Source organism: Panthera tigris, chromosome B1 (assembly GCF_018350195.1).
Source record: "Panthera tigris isolate Pti1 chromosome B1, P.tigris_Pti1_mat1.1, whole genome shotgun sequence".
Lineage (NCBI taxonomy): Eukaryota > Metazoa > Chordata > Mammalia > Carnivora > Felidae > Panthera > Panthera tigris.
In genome coordinates this window covers 196,755,015-196,772,362 of record NC_056663.1, presented here as the reverse complement: position 1 = coordinate 196,772,362, position 17,348 = coordinate 196,755,015, and the positions used below count along the sequence as shown (strand labels likewise).

The 17,348-nt window shown below is 43.6% G+C and overlaps 1 long non-coding RNA gene across 1 annotated transcript in view; it reads left to right on the top strand.

Annotated features, from left to right (window-relative positions):
* Positions 1-17,079, top strand: part of LOC107179004 — a 33,343-nt gene extending 16,264 nt beyond the window's left edge. The window contains exons 2-7 of the long non-coding RNA XR_006217087.1: positions 3,852-3,978; positions 8,640-8,690; positions 9,705-9,929; positions 14,264-14,419; positions 15,763-15,818; positions 16,914-17,079. This is a non-coding gene — a long non-coding RNA (uncharacterized LOC107179004). The remainder of the gene's footprint in view (positions 1-3,851; positions 3,979-8,639; positions 8,691-9,704; positions 9,930-14,263; positions 14,420-15,762; positions 15,819-16,913) is intronic.
* Positions 17,080-17,348: the final 269 nt, after the last annotated feature.

Here is a 17,348-nt window from a genome sequence, read left to right as displayed (position 1 = left end):
CCCATGCCTGTGTCCACATTTCCCCTTCTTATAAGGATACCAGTCACATAGGAGTAGAGCCCACCCTAATGACCTCATTTTAGCTTGACTACTTTTTGAGGACCCTGTCTCCAAGTCAGGTCACATTCTGAGGCACTAGAGGATAGGATTTTAACATATGAATTTGACTGTGGGGGGCACAATTTAACCCACAGCAGGACCTGATCATCTGGTCTCTACTTGTTGGCTGGCATGCAGCTGGAGGACTTGGGCTCCTTACCTTCACGTTTCCGTTGGTTGGCAGGAAGTTAGCCAGGTGCCCCAGTTCTCCTCCAAGTGGCTTCTCACCGTCCAGCAGGCTAGCCCAGGCTCATTGATATGGTAGCCTCAGGGTTCCGAGTGCAACAGAGAGGGAAAGTCTCAGGCTCAAGTCTTTTCAAAGTCTCTGCTTGCATCCTGTTTGCCATGGTCCCCTTGGCCAAAGTAAATCACAAGATCAAGTCCAGAATGAACGTGGGAGAGCATCACCCAAGGGGTAGATACAGGGAGCTACCCTGGCCGCCTTTGGGAAAAAAAATCTAATGCTCATGTTGGAATCTAGTTAGTAGTTGGACTACAACAGGATTGTAAGTCTTGATGATATGAAAAGTCCCTCCTTACACATGCACCCCCATGTTTATAACAGCACTATCAACAATAGCCAAAGTATGGAAAGAGCCCAAATGTCCATTGATGGATGAATGGACAAAGAAGATGGGGTATATATACATACAATGGAGTATCACTCGGCAATCAAAAAGAATGAAATCTTGCCATTTGTGATGTGTTATGGTAAGTGAAATTAGAGAAAGACAAATATCACATGACTTCACTCATATGAGGACTTTAAGAGACAAACAGATGAATGTAAGGGAAGGGAAACAAAAATAATATAAAAACAGGGAGGGAGACAAAGCATAAGAGACTTATAAATATGGAGAACAAACAGGGTTACTGGAGGGGTGGTGGGAGGGGGGATGGGCCAAATGGGTCAGGGGCACTAAGGAATCTACTCCTGAAATCATTGTTGTACTATATGCTAACTAATTTGGATGTAAATTATTAAAAAAAAAAAAAAAGTCCCTCCTTTTTACCAAAGAAGAATTGAAGACAGTTTGGTATAGTAGAGAGTTGTTAATAGTGTAGGTGGCTTTTATTCTACTCTGGGGACTCAGGGAAGACTCCCTTTGGGACGGGGTGATATTAAGGTCTTTAATGATGAGCTGGAATTTGCTAGAACTAAAGAGGGGAAGGGGGGAGGGAGAGCAAGGGAAGGAAAGAAAGAAGGAGAAAAAGAAAAGAAGGGAGGGAGGAAGAATGAAAGAAGTAAGGAACGGAGCAGAAAGAAAGAGAGAAGGAGGGAGCAAAGGTCAAGGAGAACATTCAGGGCCAAAGCGATTGTTTGTCTAAATGCCTGGGTGGAAGGGACAGCATCTGTAGCTCATTGGTGGAATGTGAAAAAGCAGAGGTGACTGAAAGGCAGAACAACAGGGCGAATGTGGCACAGAAACAGCCCGAGAGACTGGCTGCGTTCTCTGAGTCTGAGCCAGCCACCCACAGGCTCCCACTCATGTCTTCCCTCTTTCTTGCTGTCCATTCTACATTCCTCAGCTGGAGGACCCCCTGATAGTCATCTTTGATTTGGGTGACAATTCATTCTGTGTTAGTTGCTTCATGAGTTCTTATCTCTTGCCCACCACATTCCATACCCCACCTGCATAGTTTATGGGGTCCATGGACCCTGCGTCACACTAGGGGGTATTGGGAAATCCTAGAGGAGTTTGGGTTTTAGCGGCCAGATCAAAAGTCATGAGATTCATCACTGAGAGTCTACCTGGATTTGGGCAAAAGACTTGGCCGTTCTGTCTCATATGTAAATTGGGGATGATGATATTTACTGTGAGCATTACATTACTTACTTCCTGCAAAGTGTCTCGTACTATGCCTGGCATCTAATTAGTATCAGTCCCTTGGTTTTCCCTGGGGCCCTCTTACAGTGCCACTACAGCATAATATGAGGCCACCAGAAATAGTACCTGGTGGATAGGTAAGTGAACCACCCCACCTATGAACAAAGGATGCAGGCTATGTGCCGAGTTGCCTGTGGGTCCGAATGGGACATTTCCGTCAATGCTTGACACAGTGAGTTTGCTGAGATTTCACTCTCTGGCTAGTCCAGTCAGGGTATGGAGACCTTGGGTAGATTGTGTGGAAGAATTACAGGAAAAACCAACCCCCCCCAAAACCCCCCCACAAAAAACCGGAAAGCAAGACTTTTAAGACCTAATTATGTTCAAGTAGGACCACGGTTCCTGGGATGGAGGGAAAGAAAGCTTTTATTGGCTCTTGCAGGCCCTGCTGGGAGGCAGACTGCAAGACTGTCAGGCTTTGGAGTTACTCTGGCTTTGTTCAAATCCCTCCTGGCTCCACTAATTGAATTACTTTCAGCAAGTTATGTAACTTAACTGATTTCTCTCATTGCTCACCCTTAAAAAAATGGAGCATGATACGCGTAACCTCATGGCATTTTCAGTGCATGAAATGATAAGTTTATCACATAAATATAGGTAGAAGAGAAGGTGTAACCACATGTCAACCACCTGGAACCCATTCAAACAGTTCACCAGATATTTTTTCAACTTCTATGAATTTAACGCACATAAGGAGAAACGGAAATTTGTATCTATACTTTAAAAAATTATTTTCGGATTTAAAAAAATGTTATTTTGGAATAATTATAGACTCACAAGCAATTGCCAAAATCATGTAGAGAGATCCCATGGAGTACCCATTACTCGCTTTTCCCCAGAGAAACTGGCTTCTTGTGAATAAACATTCCACACAGAAACAGGCTTAATTCTCAATTCGCTTTTCTCTAAAGTGGAGACAATGTGTTGGAGAGGCAAAAACAAAAACAAAAACAAAAAATCATAAAGCCTGGCCTAACCACTTTCCTGCTGTTCTTGCTCTCTCGTTGGTTTTCTTTTGCAATTTTGTGAACAAAATAATTTCATTGGAATGCAAGCTGGTGCAGCTACTCTGGAAAACAGTATGGAGGTTCCTCAAAAAGCTAAAAATAGAACTACCTTACGACCCAGCAATTGCAATACTAGGTATTTATCCAAGGGACACAGGTGTGCTGTTCCGAAGGGACACATGCACACCCATGTTTATAGCAGCCCTATCAACAATAGCCAAAGTCTGGAAAGAGCCCAAATGTCCATTGATGGATGAATGGATAGAGAAGATGTGGTATATATATATATATGTATATATATACATATATACATATATATATATATATATATACATATACACACACACACACACACACACACACAATGGAGTATTACTCAGCAATCAAAAAGAATGAAATCTTGTCTTTCACAACTATGTGGATGGAACTGGAGGGTATTATGCTAAGTGAAATTAGTCAGAGAAAGACAAAAATCGTATGACTTCAATCATATGAGGACTTTAAGAGACAAAACAGATGAACGTAAGGGGAGGGAAACAAAAATAATATAAAAACAGGGAGGGGGACAAAAGACAAAAGACTCATAAATATGGAGAACAAACTGAAGGTTACGGGAAGGGTAGTGGGAGGGGGGATGGGCTAAATGGGTAAGGACAACTAAGGAATCTACTCCTGAAATCATCGTTGCACTATATGCTAACTAATTTGGATGTAAGTTTTAAAAAATAAAAAAATAAATTAAAAAAAAATAACCTCAGGTGGTTAAGAAAAATTGCTGGTCCTGGGTAAGCATCCTAAACATCCTGGTGTTTGGTGTTTTTTTCTTCCTTTTGTGGGTGGTGACTGCCAAGTTCAGACTCCTGTCACACCGCTGGTCTCAGGATCGTGTCAAGGCCTGACGTCAACCCTGAAAGCTGTATGTGCAGCTTGCACATACACATATAAGCCCCCAAACACAAGAGGGACTGTTCTACACGATCATGGTAGGTGTGTTTGTTTTATAAATTCCTAGTTGAGGGTACTGTCTCCTGTAACGGATCAAAATCCATGTACTTTTTATAAGTTGTATGAGAGCTCCTGTGTGAGAACCTAGGTTAATTGGCACCAGCAATTATGGTTTTTTTTTTTTTTTTTTTTTTAATAGCTTCACACCTGTTTATGTCAGGGCCTCAGGAAGTTTGATTCCAGGACCCCTGAATGGGGCTCACCTCATGCTAATTGCCTTACATCCTACATCCTATCTCCTCCAGGAACATTATGAGCCTCTCAGTTAGCTGTGGTCTCTCTCACATGCCTCACTAGCACTCTGGAAAGGGGAATCTTGGTGTGAGCATGAGTTGAGTTCTGTGCTGGGTTTCAGATGTGCTCCATATCAACTGGGTCTATGCCCTCAGCCGGGCAATTTTCACGACTGCTGAGAAGTAGCTCCCTAGGGAGAACCCAACATATAAACAGAGTGGATATTCAAGCTCCTCTGGTGTCTGGGGAACTGTAGCAGGTGGGCTTGTTCCCATAGAAGGTCCATTCTCTCCAGAAAGGACCTTCAGAAGTCCCTGGCTTCCTAATAACATCCTATAGCAAGGCAAACCCCAATGTAGGTAGACCCAGAGCTCAGTGTAAGAGATCACGGGCCAGAGGTGAAAGGCCATTGTAAACATAACAAGGTTTCTGACCTTTCTGGATTATTTTCCAGCCGAGTTTTGTTGCATTCACAGCATGGAAGTGACAACGAAATTCAGAAAGAGCTTTTGCCTTAAATCTCTGCTTTCACAGAAATGCTAGGTGGTTTATCAATTAATGAATATCCATTAAATATAAATTCAGTGCTTAGTTCACACTACTTTTCTCCCAGAAGAGCCTCATGGGACTAACATTAAGACCTCCTTGTTCTAGGCACTTTGCATAAATGCATAATTTAATTATCACAATAATGCCTCCATGTTGGCATCATTGTTACTGTTACCCATGTGAAAAAGCAGAGTCTCAGCACCACCAAGTTCTCATCACACTGGTGATAGAGTCATTTGTCCCCACTGTCTCCATAAATTCCCTCCCTGCTTTGGCATCATGAGGACTCCACAATGCTGGTGTGTCTGTCCTGCCAAGGCTATGGGAACAAGAAATGGCAGAGGCTACCATACCTGGAGAAATGCCAGTGAGAAAGGAATATGTAAGAGAAAGTGCAGCACATTGAGGGAATGATACAGGCTAGCAGGATGGAGAGTGGCCTGGGATGGATGGGGTAGGGTGTTTCTTCATATAAGGCAGTGTGAGGTTGAGTCTCTGCAGAAGTGACATTTGAGCTGAGGCCTGAGTGAAGAAAAGGACCCAGTTAGATGCAGCTCTCGAGGGAAGGGATTTCTGAGTGGAGGTGATCCCATGAGAGGTTGTTAAGGAAATGATGAGCTTTTGGGGGTGAGCTTCATATGTCTTATTAAATCACAAATTCCTTGAGGGGGGCCATTGTTGCTTCTCATCTTGGAACCCTTGACAACACCAAGAACCCACTGTGTATGCGTATCACCCAGCAGTTGGGTGAATGGAATTGGCTGTAGACTACACCTCTCATTTTCAAATGATAAAGTGGAGGGAGCCTGACCAACCACCAAGGCGAGTCAGGGGAAGAATGAAGACAATGGCACCCATTTCAGCCTCTCAGCTAAATCTCTTTAAAGACTGGCAAGGCTATGCCTCTAATGCTACATTTAAATGGCAGCCACAGTCAGCCATTTATCTTGAGCAGACACTTGTTTAGACAAATCTGGTGAGGAGTGTGACATCATCCACACACATGCAAATCTGCCATGGGTTGTTTGCCAAACACTCTTGCCGGAGGTTAAAACACTGTGGTATTTTTAAACCATGCAGGCAAAATCACTCCCTCTCCACACAGGAGTTGAACCATTGCCAGCGTTGCTAAATTGGCAGGGCAAAGGGCCCCACACCATCTGTCCTCACATTGGCTGAATTTAGGTCTTGAAGTGAGAATCGGATTAAGAAAAAAGAAAACGGCATGAACATCACGGAGGAATCTTGATAGGTTTCTCTTGACACATGGGATGAGCCATCAGTAGGGGAAGCAGTGGAACAAGGTAGGACTAAAAAGAGAGGAAGGAGGCCATGCCTAACACCAAAAATGGAGTCGGACCTTTGGCTTTTAAGTGGAGACAGGGCTTTTAACCTCTCATACGTGCACACACTCTCTCTCTCTCTGACTTTTTCCTTTTTTAATTTTTCTTTTCTAGGAGGAAGGAGAAGGAAAGTAAAATTGCTTTTCTGTCTTTAAAGCAAATAGGAAAAACCATAGGTGGTATAAGTAGAGTAACTACACTTTTCAGACTCTTTCCCTGAACTTTGCTTTTCTTCATTGGCCTCTCAGTCTATAATGCATCTATCACTCATAATTTTTATTTTTGGGACTCATAGCAGTGAAGTTACAAGTCTTGACTGGATCCTGCAGCTGGAAAACCACTGGACAAGGAGAAACTTTCCCTAGCCAATAGCTTTCCTTTTTTTTTTTTTTTTTAAAGGAGGAAACAGAGGCTCAGTGAAGTTAAAAGTAAGGACTGAGTTCACGGTTAGCACTTGTGAAGCTGGCAGTTCTGTGGCTTGGATTTGAAGGCTGGCGCTCTTCATATAGTCCATGATGTTATCCCTGTGCCAGGAGCCTTCTATGGCTCTGGGGTTTTCTAAGAGAGAGTGGGAGCATGGTTCCTTAATGATCACACATTAAAACTCCTAAAGGTATTTATAGCGGCCAGAGGAAGGCTAGTGTCTGTTAATTCGGGATGCTGTAACGAAGTGCCATAGACTAGGGAGCTTATTGACAATGGAAACTTGTTCTTCATAGTTTTAGAGGCTGGAAGTCCTAGCTCAGGGTGTCAGCACAGGTAGGTTCTGGTGAGAGCCCTCTTCCGGTTGTAGGCTGCCAACTTCCGGTTGTATCCTCAAAGCGGAGAGAGGGGGCAAGTGACTAGTCTAGTGACCGGTAAGAGAGCACTAATGCATTCCTGGGGCTCCCCACCTGCATGACCTCATCTCATCATCGTCACCTCTCAAAGGTGCAACCTGCTTGCACCATTGCATTGAGGGGTGGGATTTCAACATATGAATTTTGAGGGGATGTAAACATTCAGTCCAGAACAACTACAATCCTAAGAAGAAGGTTGTAAAAATGAAAGAGGTGAAAGAGAACAAGGAAAAGTTTTTTTTTTTTTAAATTTTTTTTTTCAACGTTTTTTATTTATTTTTGGGACAGAGAGAGACAGAGCATGAACAGGGGAGGGGCAGAGAGAGAGGGAGACACAGAATCGGAAACAGGCTCCAGGCTCCGAGCCATCAGCCCAGAGCCTGACGCGGGGCTCGAACTCACAGACCGCGAGATCGTGACCTGGCTGAAGTCGGACGCTTAACCGACTGCGCCACCCAGGCGCCCCAGGAAAAGTTTTTTGAAATACATGCTCCATGGGGTGAGGCTTGTCCCTGTTGGAATCTATCATGTGGAGCATCCCTGGGCACGGAGTTGTACTCAGTGAATATTAACAAAGGAAAGATACCACCTCGTTGGGGCCTGGACTTTAATCTGTGTTGTTCATGCTCTGTTCTGGCACCTGGGACGGACGTATTCAACCTTGCAGATTAGCAGATGGAAAAGAGAAAAGAAAGGGTTAAATAGGCTTTTCAATTGATGCCAAATAACTTGAATACTGAACCTCCGTAGGGTTAGTATGAGGTCTTAGATGAAGGCATGGTCCCTGTTCTGAACAATTGCCCAATATGGATTGAATATATTCTAATAAATTAATGAGGAGACAGGGTTTTCATTATAGGCCTGTGAGTGTATGTGTAATAGAATTTCAACTGGGAAGTAGAACCCGTTCTGGGGCGTCAGGGAAGCTGTTGGAACAGTTTGTGAGATGGCCACTCTATTTGGTTCTTTTTGAGCCTGGTCTCTCATAGCAACAGGTGTGACAGGGAGGAGAATGTGTAAGAAGCAATGTGATGGTGATTCTGATGGTGTTGATGGGAGACAAGGCTCAGGAGAAAAAGTGAGGTGTGATTAAAGAGTGAAGTTGTTCAGCGATGTTTTGATTTTAGAGCCTGTTTTGGGTTGAACTGTGTCCCCCTAGAGACGTGTTGAAATTATAACCCAAGCACATCAGAATGCAAGTTTTTTTTTAAGAAATGGGGTCTTTGCAGATGTAACCAATTTAAGATGAGGTGGTTTGGGTGGCCCAAGCCAAGGGGACGGGGGTTCTTGTAACAAGAGGAGAGACACACAGAAAAGAGAATACCCTGTGAAGACACAGCCATGCACGGGGAGAAGATGGCCACGTGAAGATGAGAGCAGAGATCCGACTGATGCGACCATGAGCCAAGGAATCCCTGGGCTGGTAGAAGCTGGCAGAGGCAAGGAAGGATCCTGTGCTATAGATTTTTTTTTTAATATGAAATTTATTGTCAAATTGGTTTCCATGCAACACCCAGTGCTCATCCCAACAGGTGCCCTCCTCCATACCTATCACCCACTTTCCCCTCTCCCCCACCCCCCATCCACCCTCAGTTTGTTCTCAGTTTTTAAGAGTCTCTTATGTTTTGGCTCCCTCCCTCTCTAACCTCTTTTTTGTTTTTTTTTTTCTTTGAGGGCGCACAGTCCTGCTGACACATTGATGGAGGACAGCCGGCCTCCAGAACCGTAAGAGAAGACGTTTCTGTGGTTTTAAGCCACTTAGTTTTTGGCACGTTACAGCAGCCCTCAGAAACTAACACAGAGACTTAACATTTATAACTTTGAAACACCATTATTTTGGAAATTTCTATAGAAAAACAATTTTCCTACTGTAAGACCGAGTTCCAAACCCCTTTTTATCCTCGTTGAAACAAAGTTTTCATAATATGATTTTCTTTCTTTCTTTCTTTTTAATGTTTATTTACTTTTGAAAGAGACAGAGCATGTGTGAGGGAGGGGCAGAGAGAGAGAGCGAGGGAGACAGAGAATCCGAAGCAGGCTCCAGGTTCTGAGCTGTTAGCACAGAGCCCGACGCAGGGCTCGAACTCATGAACCGTGAGATCATGACCTGAGCCGAAGTTGAACGCTTAATCGACTGAGCCACTCAGGTGCCCCCATAATGTGATTTTAAATAAATTATCTGATGGAACTGGAGAGTATTATGGTAAGTGACATAAGTCAGGCAGAGAAAGACAGCTACCATATGTTTTCACTCATATGTGGATCCTGAGAAACTTAACAGAAGACCAGGGGGAGGGGAAGGGGGGAAAAAGTTACAGAGAGGGAGGGAGGCAAACCATAAGAGACTCTTAAATACTGAGAACAAATTGAGGGTTGATGGGGGGTGAGGGAGAGAAGAAAGTGGGTGATGGGCATGGAGGAGGGCACCTGTTGGGATGAGCACTGGGTGTTGTATGGAAACCAATTTGACAACAAATTATATAATAAATAAGTAAATAAAAAAATGATCTGAGGTTTTTCAGGAATACAAATATGATAGGCCATTTTCATGTGTTGTAGAGAGAAAGAAACCATGGCTTTAAATGTTGGTGGTCCACGATCTTATGACCAGCAGCTATAATTTCTCTTTAGTTAGCCTTTGAGATAATGTATTCAACTCTTCTAGGCCTTCCAACAGAAAGACTGCCCGGTCTTCATGACATGGTGTACCAGCTCTTCAGCCTTTGCTCTTGGTTACAGGGGATGTGGGGAAACCATCCCGGAGTCATCTTCCAGGACCCTACAATTGCTACATCAGCCTTTCGAGGAGCACAAGCACCGACAGCATAAACACAGTGCAATAAACCTTCTTTTGCTGACCGTGCGAGATTGCCAAAGTCCATTGGATTTTTATCCAAGCAGGTGGGACCGAGTGCGGGCCTTCAGCCTACATTCACACTGCTGGTCTGCACCTTGGAGAAGAAGGTAAGGAATAAATTCACTCACACTGTTTGGATACCTGTATAGTCCCAGGTACTATGCTCATGTTGAATTGGGTAAGCACTTGCACTGTTTCTCAAGGTGGGCATCACCCCTGTTTTATTTTTTTTTATTGTTATTATTTAAAAAATTTTTAATATTTATTTATTTTTGAGAGAGAGAGAGAGCACAAACAGGGGAGGGGCACAAAGGATCTGAAGTGGGCTCTGTGCCGACAGCAACAAGCCTGACGTGGGGCTCAAACTCACAAACTGTGAGACCATGACCTGAGCCCAAGTCAGCCACCCAGGTTCCCCATCACCTCCATTTTATTTTATTTTATTTATTTACTTTTTCATCACCCCCATTTTAAAAAGAAGGAGATTGAATCTCTGAGAGTTTCAGTATTACAAAACCAGAAAGCAGATGGGTCCAGGCTTGACCTAACTCACACCTGGCTAACCCAAAATCATTCCTTGCTCTGCTTTTCCTCCCAGACTAAACTACACGTCCTGTTCCCTGCCTACCTCTCTTTGTATGCATACCGGCTCTGTGGGGCCTTCTGGATCTTATTGTGACAGAGGTAGGAGGTAAAAGGGGGCAATAAAGCCCTCTCCCCAAGTCACATTCTCAAGGCTCTTTTCCTTCTTCCTCTAAGCCTGGTCCAGGGCCACTTTCCAGGCATGTGGTTCTCCAGTCCATCTTGTCCAAAGTGGAGATGAGTGTGGTGAGGAGAGAAGAGGGGAGTTTTCAGCTCAGCATTTCATTTAATAGCTCATACGGAGCTCAGTTCTCTTAGTTATCTTTGAGGACTCCATTTTGTCCTAGTCCATTGACTTTGTCCTCCAAGTAGGTGGAGTAAGGTGGAAGTTGACCCCAGACTCTGTATTGGATGGTTTTTATGTGCCACCACAGGTCCTTTAGGCCATCTGTCAGGACCCAACTCTGGCTACAGTCACATTCTACCTGAGCTTCATCGGCCGCCTCTACTGCACTTACTCTATGTCTACTTCGTGATATGCCAACACGTAACCTGATATTCACCCCTTGAGCCTCTCACCTCCAATTCTGAGCACCTCACTTGCCTCTGAAGCATGTGGTACCGCAGTACTCACTTGAGCCTATGCAGAACCCAAATGGAAGCACAAGAGAGTTAAATCCCATTGGGAATATTGGGAAATATAAGCTGGCAGATAAGCTTTTCCCTTTCATGCCCCTCCAGAGGACTGTCAAAGGCTCAATAGTTTTTGAGGACCTTAAGAAGATAGCACCGTGTGATAGTGGGATGGAACACTTACTTGGGCATGGTACAAAATGCTGAGCCAGCTCAGTGCCATCATATCACATTGGGTCTCCTTCCTAACCTCACGTTCCCATTTGCCTTCCTCCCAGTTTCCCTAAGATCAAATTTTCTAGTAATGCTTTAAACTCTGTTTTTCTGGGGGAGCCAGGTTAAGACAAGTTTCTCCCATGGTTAGTTTTATAGGATTTTCTCTGAATCACCTGGGACACTTGTTAAAAATACAGATTCCAGGGACCCATTCCAGACCTATGATTAAAATCTCTGGGTTTTAGATCTAGTGCTGTGCATTCCAAAAAGGTTCCGCTGGTGATTCTCATGCACATGACAGTCTCAGAACTGTGATGTTCCAGTGTTCCAGTCTAGGGTAAAATGAGGAAGAAGGATGGGGTATGTGCCCTCAACATCTTATTTGCTTGGAACAACTAAGAAATGTACAGCTATGGCTTGCAAACCCACCTCTCGTCTTCCAAACTATGATACATTTCCTGCCACAGGTGAACAATTCCAGACACACGTGACTACAAAAGAAATCTTAAAGCCCATTCAAGAAAGGTCAGGTATGTACCTGAAGTCACCAGAGGCTACCACATAGGTTCAGGGCAGTAATCTCAGTGACACTGGATTGGCCTTGTGCCTGATTCCATCCCAAAGTTACCCATGAGGAATTGCTGTGTCTTACTATGATTTATTTAACATCTAAAATCTGGGGAGGTAAAGGTTTGGGCAAAACTAAGACCATCTTCTAAAGGTCCGCACAACTGAATTAAGAAAGTCCCTACAGAGTTAGTGTGGGAGTGGCCAGGAAATTTCTCTTTGTGAGCAAAAGAAACTACTGATAGTCTTTGCAAGTGTTAGGGTCGTGAAAACAAAATTTCAGCCATGAATGAACTTGTGAGGGAGAAAATAATTATTACCTACTTCTCCCAAATAATTCACCCTCAAAGTTCAAGGGTCCAACAGGCATGGCTTCTCATACTTGAACACATTCTTCACGTAGCAAGCAAGGCAACTGGGTATGTACAGGGTACATTTGCTTTCAATTTTCTCTTTTCTAGCTTCCTTTTCATCAAAACTACCTACTGTGGCAGGTGAAGAATGGACTAGGATGTCATACAGAAATGGCTTCCAAACCCAACTTGGCTTTTCACTATCTTGGGAACATTCAGCAAACTATTCATTGTGCCTAAGTTTTGGTCCACTTATTTGGACACTGGACACTTTGTTTTAACCTTTGTGGGCTGCAAGAATAACATGAGGCTAATTATAAAAGGGCATAGCACAGGATAGGAATTTAAGAAATTGTCATTAAGTTGTCATCGTCAGCTCATCATCATGGTGATTAAACTGGGACAAGAAGCCAGCAACAGGATATGCATCTATGGAATTATTGATGGTTTTGTGTTGATTTGTGTGATATCAATAGGACTGTGGGGATAAAAGCTGAAATAGGCCTTTTTCCCCCCCACTCAGAATAATACCTTTAGCAGAGCAGAAAAAGAAAGGAAAATTGACTTGGTTGGTGGGCTGTGAGACCCCAGACTGTGCAGATAGGACTAGAAGTTGTAATTCCATGGTGAAGATGGGGGTGTCACTCGTGGTGGTGGGTGAACTACATAAGATTTAAGGCAAATTCTAAACCAACAGGTACAGAGTTTCATGAACATATCAGTCTGAAGAAATTTGAAAACATGGGTTCAGCTTCCAGAGGTGCTTTGAGGGAAAGCCTCATACTTTAGTCGATTGTTTGGGCCCTTGTACCTGTATAACACCTAGACTATATTATGCCCTCAGTAAGTGTTAGTTGAAAAGTGAATACATAAATATATGAATAGATTACTAATGGAAAAATAAAGCGTGACAATATATATGACAGGTTTGGTTATATTTCTGAAAATCTGTTAAGCTAATTTTGTACTTGGTATTCCCTGCTTTTTCCTCCCACACGTAGACCCACCTGTCCCTTGATGGAGCACCTTCTCAAATCCTCATATTTCTCAGATATTTCCACCTTCTAACTGAAATCTGCAAGGAAAGGTCAGGGAGCATTATTCAACATAAGTTGTGATGAGATAGTTAATTTTATATGTCAGTTTGAATGGGGCATGAAGTGCCCAGATATTTGACCAAACATTATTCTGGGTGTATCTATGAGGGTGTTTCTGGATGAGATTAATGTGGAAATCAGTAGACTGACTAAAGCAGATTGTTCTTCCCAAAGTGGGTGGGCCTCATCTAATCATTTGAAGACCTGAATAGAACAGAAAGGCTGAGTGAGAGGGAACTCTTTTGGCTTGACTGTTTGATCTGGGACATTGGTCTTTTCCAGCCTTTGGACACGGACTGAAACATTGGCTGTTCTTTCATCTCAAGCCTGCCAACTTTCAAACTGGAACTTAAGCCATATGCTCTCCTGGTCTTCAGGCCTTTCGATTCAGTCTTGAACTCCACCTTGACTCCTCTGGGTCTGTCTCTTGAGAGTTTTCTTAGCCTCTGTAACCACACAAACCAATTTCTTATCATCTATCTATCTATCTTTGGAGAACCCTGACTAATGCATTTATGTATAAAATATTTGCATTTCGATAGGAATTAGGGAAGCAACAGATTTGACAAAGGACTGAGGTGGAGGTGAAGGTATTGCCTTTGTGGGTAAAGAAGGTGAGAATTGCAATAACAACTAACTGAGATAGTCGATGTAACACATCCAACATCATAAATGCTCAGTAAAAACTTTGGGATTGATATGATTATGCTACAGGACACTGCAGGTCATTCTACAGGAAACAGAACTCACTGTGGTTAAAGATATCTGGGAAATCTGGAAAGGAATCCAAGCCTGTCCAACTCCAAAGCCAAAGAAATGTTCATGGTGATTTTAAAGAGACCCTGGAATTATCCATTATTTTGCCTGAGACACATAGGTGGGTTCCTATTATACATCCACAGTGCTTCACAGTCTCCCAAAATTTAACACTTTTTATCTCATTCAAACCTCAGAACCTGACTTGTGATGTAGGTGCTATTTTTAATTTTACAGATAAGAAACCTCGAGACTCAGCGAAGTGAAGAGACCTGTTAATCATGCAGCTTGAATGCCGTGACCATGCTGGAGCTCAGACCTCCTGACTCCAAGTCATGTATATTGCTCCATACCCAGGGGTGAAAAAAGGAATTTAGACTCTTACTGGAGCTGGTGAGACAACAAGCGTGGGTTGAGGACAGTTACCTGAAAAATCTCTGTCTTTCCTGAAGTAAAAGAAACATGGTTTTGTGTAAGCAATGCAACAGGAATATGCAAGTGTCATGGCAGAATGTATGCATGGTGCATCTATAATTACACAGAGGCTTTGCATTTAGAAATCGTATCATTCAACTGTTTTACTGCCTAAAACGCTTCAGCGGATTGAGATGATTTCAACCTGGTGGAAAATGGTGATCATCTTTCGCACATGTAAGAGGCCTTAGCAGCTCTCCCCTTTCCCTAGTTCACATTTCTCTAAGCCCTCGATTAATTCTTCCATTTGTAACATGAAGATGCCATGGGGCTATCACCATCCAACTTTTCTGGACGTGAATAAGATATATTTGTTTTACCTTTTGGTCAATACTTTGACCAGGAAATGCTTAAAGTCACGCCACAGATTTTGCAAGCAGACATTGTCTGTTTCGGGCTCGGTGGCATCTATTGTCAGTAGACATAAACTTCAATCTTCTCCTTAAAACTTGCCTTTTCTTTGCCAGTGCGGTTGAATGTCCTACATTAAATGACGTGTCCTGGCCCCTCTGTACCAGGTTGGGTGTGCAAGGGCACAGATAAAAACTGTCATTACTTAAAAAAAAAAAAACAACAAAAAAAACAACTGTCATTACTTGTTAGTACTCTAAATTTCCAAAGGCTGCTTGCCCTTGACATGTTCTACGCTAGATGTCGGCAGGATGAATCAAAACCCATCCCTGCCTCTCAAGGAACTTACAGTGAGGTGAAAGACTGAAAATAAACAAATTGGCGAATGAACAAACAAGAGACACTCACAAGGGGTGTTGGGGTGAAGCTGGTAATATGCAGGAGTTGATCATAATAAAAGCTCACATCTTGCTTGCCATGGGCCACCATAATTAGGGCTTTGCCTATATGAGCTCTTTTGGTCCTCACAATAACTCTGCGAGTTAGCCTATCTCTAGTAGATTACTATAGTCTTCATTTTATAGATGGGGACACTGAGGCATGGAAAAGGTGAGGGAGCATAGAGGTGTGTGAGCTGAGAGTTGAATCCAGGTAGATTGGCTCATCCACTTAGCTGCTATCCTATACTGTCTCAGCCTGTGGTCAGGGGCAGGAGGAGCTGTGAACCAGTCGGAGGAGGTGGGAAGCACATTCGATGCAGACAGAATTGCCTATTCAGAGGCAGAGGAGACCGGGAAGATGAGGCCAAGATGAAGGCCTGCAGCTTGGGATGCCTGTGGCACATGGGTATGAAGACGCATATGCCAAAGGTAAGGCTAGACATATGAGCATATTCATCTTGCCCCTTCCAGGTGAAGACTTCCCTGTTTTGTTCTGGAGACACAAGGAAGCTGTTGAAGCATCTTAGGTACGGACACGTCATGACCCGATACCCATTTTCCGTGAGGTCATGTGGGGGAAGTGTGAAGGAGAGTATCTAGAACGTCTAGCAGAGTATCTGGAGTATCTAGTGTCTAGGAAAGCATATATTTCGAGAAGGGAGAGGGGACCCAAAGCAAAGCTACCAGAGGGGAGCCTCTCACAATTGTCTATGTACGGAGGGAGAGAAAGATGAACTGGAAGGCTTTTAATTGATAGGCTGGACAGGTGAAGAGAAAGGTGCCGAGGACTGTGGCCAGGTTGGATGTGTCTACAGGAACGTATGAGATGGCGCAGGGAGGAGGAAGTTGCCCTGTTTTGGATGTTGAAGGCTCCAGGTACTTGGGATGTATGCTTGGGATGCTGCATGCACGTTATGGATTAATAGGGTGGGGATCAGCACCTGGAGAGAGGGGCTCACAGGTAGCACTGTGGGTAGAAGTGACCGGGGGCTTCTCACAGCAGTGTTTAGTGATATGGGCAGCTGGCTATTTCTCAAGGAAGGAGGTGCTGTAGGAGCTTCTGGGGGCAGCCAACGTCCTCAATGTTATCCACTCCCACCACCATTTCTTGGATCTGAGTCTGGAATTCTGTTTCCAGCCATGCCTTTACTCTTGAGTTGTGGAAGGTATCAACCCTAATTGAATTATTATTGAATAAAACATCTAGAATAGTGCCTGGAATGTAGTCATTGCTGCACATAGTCTGCTGTGCAAGTGGTTATTAAGCAAAACAGGTGAAGGAACTCCCACTTAGCAGCTTGAGGTCTTTCTTCTTGCTTGATACACGTAGGGCTTTGGGCAGGAAATAGAGATGCCTGAGGAGGACCAGCATCTTAGAAATAGGCTGAAGAAGACTACAAGAAGGGCCATCCAAAGACTAAGCAGAACATCAGCGAAAGCTCGTGTCATGCCAGGCTCATTTCTTCAAGAAGGTGGTGTCCACAGGGCAGAACCCAGGCAGCAGCATGATTAAGTGAAAGGTGGCAAGTGTTTTATTAGGTCTGGAATCCATCTCAGAGATGAAAGTTGGCATGTGCCTTGTGGGATTGTTAATGGTAATAGTCTCAATGTTTATCTTTTAGACCTGCTGCATTCAATTTGGAACCAGGAGCCACAGGCGTCAACTAAGCCACTAGCCCACATGTCTTAAGTGGCTACTTTCCATTTCATGAGGTGTTTCAATAAGCATTTAATGAGTGCCCGATGCGTGCCAAACAAAACAGACAATGTCTTACAGGAGAGACAGACGTTTATGTGTATCTTTGATGTCGAAATATGTGTAGCCTGTGCTCCCTGCTATGTGCTCTCATGGTTCTTGCCTGAAGTCCATTTGTTTTCTGCAATTCTGCACTTCTTAGTATAATTGATGGAGAGAGACAATGAAACTATACAGCTCCTCCAAGGAGACCGTAAGCTCCAAGATAGCAGGGTTGTCTGGGTCTGCACATCCACGTGTCCAAGAGCCTGGCACATAAACACATGCGGAATAATGATCACAATTTCAGGAAGTGCAATGA